The sequence below is a fragment of the Triturus cristatus genome, chromosome 4_1 (genome assembly GCF_964204655.1).
Source record: "Triturus cristatus chromosome 4_1, aTriCri1.1, whole genome shotgun sequence".
NCBI classification, from domain to species: Eukaryota; Metazoa; Chordata; class Amphibia; order Caudata; family Salamandridae; genus Triturus; species Triturus cristatus.
In genome coordinates, this window is record NC_140585.1 from 967,270,260 (window position 1) to 967,275,330 (window position 5,071).

Genomic DNA, 5,071 nt, shown 5'->3' on the forward strand with positions numbered 1-5,071 from the left:
CTACCATATGAGAAATACCTCTACACGCATTAAATAATACAGAAATTGCTACTCCTTAGCTGGGGATTTCAGATGCTGACATTTTACTTTTTCCGCTTACTACTACAAACACAGAAGGAACACCAACTGTGAGTTTATAGTCACTACTGCTACTCAAAACAATGAAGTTGGTTATTATATACCACGTTCGGATGTGTCTACCAGTTCTCCCATACCACGTGAAGTCCCCATTTCTGCACAGACTGCCTCTGGCTACTTTGCCAACATTGATACATTTTCTTCAGATTTGTCACATACTTCATTGTATGGGATACGTGCATTTTTCTTCTGGCTGAAACAGACCTATCTTATTTTATCTTGGTTATATATTTGGATTTCCATTTCTCTGCTTTTCCTAATCATTTGAATTGTATTTATTCCAGTTTTCTCTTTGCTCCTAAATGGACATTATCTCCCCAAATGCTCTGTTGTTGAACTGGTAGCCTCATTCTTCTTCGCATAAAGTGCAATGAGACCTGTCCCTAGTGAGCATTTCTGCATTTCCAATACCTGATGGAATTGTTTGGGATAAGGTCACATTTTATATTTTTCGTCCTACAGAAACATTACAGCTTTCTTATGTATTTAAAGTTGTGATGGATGACAACCTAATTTCTGGTAGTATTTATGATGACTGAGATGTTACCAATGTTAAAAGCATGCTTTCTGCACTAGAATATTATACAGTATTCAAAGCTGAAGATTTATATTTAAATTCTGCTAATTATGGTGAGCTGTTTGTTACCATCATTATGCACACCATTATTTACACAGCGCTGGTACTCCACGTGCAGTCAATTGCACACAATGGGAACATTGCTCAACACCACCAATTGAGTAGTTCGAAAACATATTTGAAAAAGTTTGCATATTTTCGGGTAACGACCCTTTAGATTCAGTTTCTTATTATAGGCTTACACCTTCCACAGCGAAGAAAAATATTCTGACCCAAACAAAATTATTTATTCGGCTTCATTTATTCCCAGCCTGGCCATACAAGGCTATTAATATTAGAGGGAAAACATTGAGTTAAAATAGGTTTGGGGAACACAGCTCTTGCAAGTACAAGGAAATTATGATTTGTTTAAAACTTGCCTAATCCCTAGACAAATGATTTTTTTGAACAAGACAGTGCAGCACAGTACCTTCTTTAGGTTGGCTAAAATTAAGGACATGAATACATCTAATATTCTTTTGTTTGCATGTTTAGAGAATTATCAACACTTTGCAAATTTTACAGAATCACAGGTAAGTGATATGATGGAGAATAACATAGAGTGCTTTAGGTTCAGACAGGTGTTTTGTGTGGCTAGTTGACACTAAAGGGAATATTTACAAGAACATGGCAGAGTGTGGCATTAGCCTCTTTGGCTTTACTCCATGCTCCGCCACTTCTAAAATGCAGGGCTGCACCATATTTACAAGAATACGGTGCAGCCTTGCATTTCCCCCTGCGCAGGCGCTAATTTAGCTGCCGAGCACCAATGCAGGCACCCTTGCATCATAAGGCAAGGGTGCCTACATTGAGGGGAATGATTGTTTATGTGCAGGAAGGTGTCCCTTCCGGCACATAAACAATCTGAAATGGCGTTTTGAAACTTCTATGTGTGCTGCTTAATGCAGCACACATAGAAGTCCCAAAACATCATTTTTTTTCAATAATTGTTTATGTGCAGGAAGGGACACCTTCCTGAACATAAACAATCAATGGGGTTTTGCTGTTTCTATGTGTTGTGCACAATGCAGCACACATGGAAACAGCAAAAACAAGGAGAAATTAAACATTTCTCCTCATTACGTCAGGGTAAGACCAGGTTTTACCTGGTTTTAATTTTGGCAATGCGGCATATTACCTCCAACCTGGCAAATATGGGGCAGTATCAAAATCAGCGGATGTTGCAGTGGAATGCCCACCACTTCACCCATTCCCCAACCCTTTCATACTTAGGGCCCGATTCTGATGCGGTTAGGAAATCTTCCCGATCGAATCGGTTTGGAAATGGTTTCCAACCGACTCGGATCGGGAGAGTCCGACCGACCGAGTATGATGCATCTGGATGCTTCCAGATAAAATTTGGTTGGACTCCAATTGACTTCTATGGGAGCCTATGTTCCTAACCGCATCGTAATCTGGCCCTTGGTCAGGAAGACACGTTCCTGATCTGATTTGGAGGGAGCAAAGTTATGATGCCAACTGCATCATAATCGGGCCATAGGTGGGAATGCTTTCCTCACCGCATCAGAATCAGGTCCTAAGTATAGTGTGAAAGGGTGCCTTATTTACAAGGCAGCGCTAAGTCACATTAAGTGGCTTAATGCTGCCTCGTAAATAAGGTAAAGCCCATATTGCCAAAGGAACGTCACTAAAAGTGATATTCCTGTGGTGATAGGGGCTTTTAAATATGCCCCTAAATGTTGTCACGCATGTTTATAGACATCACAATGGGGCTTAATGCTAGAAAACCAGGCCATCTATATGTGCAAACATGACATTCAGAAGTGGTTATTACCTGTAGTGTATGAGTGCTATGTCAGCAATGATTGCAGCTTTCGACTTTATCTGCACTTAAGGAACATCTGTCTCTCCTTTCTGATAACAAGGACTCATAAGATTTCTTGCTGGGTCCTAGGTAACCATTTTCTAAATGCTTCATATAGGCAATACACAATGAACTTTGGACAGTTTCTCTGCAGGAAGCTGCTGAACTTTTAAGAGAACTTGAAAGGCAAATTTGGAAAAGGCACTGGCTGTTGTCGACAATGGCATGAATTCATTATCAGCTTGCATGTATTCTTTAAATAATATTGTATCGTCTGTATTTGAAATAAATATACAGAATGACACGTCTTTCCTCCAGCATGTGCAAAGCAGGTGATATTGATTATGGATTTGAGTTGGACATTGCAGGTTTGAAAATTAAACCGTGTGCCCTGGAGATATCTGATTGCAACAGAGTTGTTTTTGCCTTATAATTTGACATGCACACAAAGGGCACGGAAAGATGGCGGCGGTGGCGGGTGCAGCTGATGCCACTGCGGGATGACTACTAACGGTGGCAGTGGGATGGAGGTGGACGCCGCAGTTCTTCCCACCGTCATGGAGTCTGGCGTCACCGGCACTGTTTCTGTGGCACAGCAGCCTTTGGTTATTCTCAACATCACAGACCAATGGATTTGTATACGATCCCAGGAGGGGCGCCCCATGCAAGTGATAGGAGCCCTTATTGGAAAACAGGAGGGATACAACATTGAAGTAATGAATTCTTTTGAGCTTCTGTTCAGCACAGTGCAGGACAAGATTGTGATCAACAAAGAATATTACTACACCAAAGAGGAGCAGTTCAAGCAAGTCTTCAAGGAGATGGAGTTCCTTGGCTGGTACACTACTGGTGGACCCCCAGACCAATCTGACATGCATGTCCACAAACAGGTGTGTGAGATCATCGAGAGTCCGCTGTTCCTAAAATTGAATCCGATGACCAAGCACACAGATCTACCTGTCAGTGTCTTTGATCTGTAATTTACATCATCAGTGGAGAGACGACAAAGCTATTTGCTAAACTTACATACACACTGGCTATGGAGGAAGCAGAGCGCATTGGTGTGGATCACGTGGCGCGAATGATTGCCATGGGAGTGGTGAGAATTCCACAGTGTCACAGCACCTAATCACCCAGCACAGTACAATCAAGATGCTACACAGCCGCGTAAAGCTCATCCTAGAGTATGTGAAGGCCCCGTAAGCAGGTGAGGTGCCTTTTAACCATGAGATCCTTCAGGAGGCTTATGCCCTCTGTCACTGCCTTCCTGTGCTGAGCACTGTCAAATTCAAGACTGACTTCTATGATCAATGCAATGATGTGGGGCGGATGGCTTATCTGGGGACTGTCACCAAAACCTGCAACACCATGAACCAGTTTGTAAACAAGTTGAACATCTTGTGCAACTGGCAAGGCATCGGGCGGCGTATGTGTGGACTCTTTTTCTGAACACTCTCACCAGCATCCCTGCCGGGAGCATCAAGCCCTTCCTTCAAGCCATGGAAGGAGGGTGTAGAAGTTGCAAGAACAGCAGACTTTGTCTTCTGGTATAAGCTGTCCGTAGAATTCAAACTTTAGAGACACACAAGGATTTTAGATGTGCGATTCTCATGATGGGTCCTTTACAGATTGAACTATTACTCCAGCTCTGCATTCAACGACCCACCACTGTGTTCATCAGGTCTGTTGTAAGGAACCAGCCACCTGCAAGTCTTTTGGTTCCTAATTGTATACCCCATGCTGGTGACTTGTGCTGACCTAGTGAACATCACAGAAGTTACTGCCTCGTGTTTGATAGCTCAAGTCTGCTTTCCTTTCCTATTTTTGAAGCCTCGCTGCTGCTCTCAGCTCTTTCTGTTTAGCCTGACAGAAGCTCTAGGTTTTCATAGCAAATTTCGTTCTCATTGCCATTATTGTTGCCGCTTGTCTAACTTCAGTGTGTGAGGCCTCCTGTCTATCCATGTCCCTGCAGCCAGTTCATTGTTTGGTTGTGTCTTTCCCCTCTTGATAATACAAAAGAGTCTGATGGTCTGTGTGTTGGAGAAGGACAACAAAAAAAGATAGATGTAAAGAGTGAGAGAGGAACCTTAGAGTGCTAATTGGTTGTAAAGGATTTCCATCAATAACCAGTGATTGGTCGGTGTCATCATCTGGATATCCAGCCTTCCCACCACGATGAACCACTCCAACAAGGAGTATTATATGTGGTATAGGTGTCAACCAGAGCACCTGAATGTAAGCCGGGAAGGGGGAAGAAAAGAAGACAGCAAAGTCACTGGCTTAGTCAGGATGTGCAAGTATATACCGAAAAATGATATATAAACAGTGCAGTGCAAACAAGTGAAGATGTTAAAAAAGGATTTAGAGGAAAAAGGAAGTTTAATTCAGAATATTCCTACTAATCCTTGGTTAAAAATGGTGCAGAAACAGCTTTTAACAAATAGGCTGTATGACAATATGGTCGACATGTTTCAGCCTGCTTGACCCCATGG

General features: G+C 42.4%; 1 pseudogene; it reads left to right on the forward strand.

Moving 5' to 3' along the window:
- Positions 1 to 3,041: 3,041 nt before the first annotated feature.
- Positions 3,042 to 4,028, forward strand: LOC146855900 (COP9 signalosome complex subunit 6 pseudogene; annotated as a pseudogene).
- The last annotated feature ends 1,043 nt before the right edge of the window (positions 4,029 to 5,071 follow it).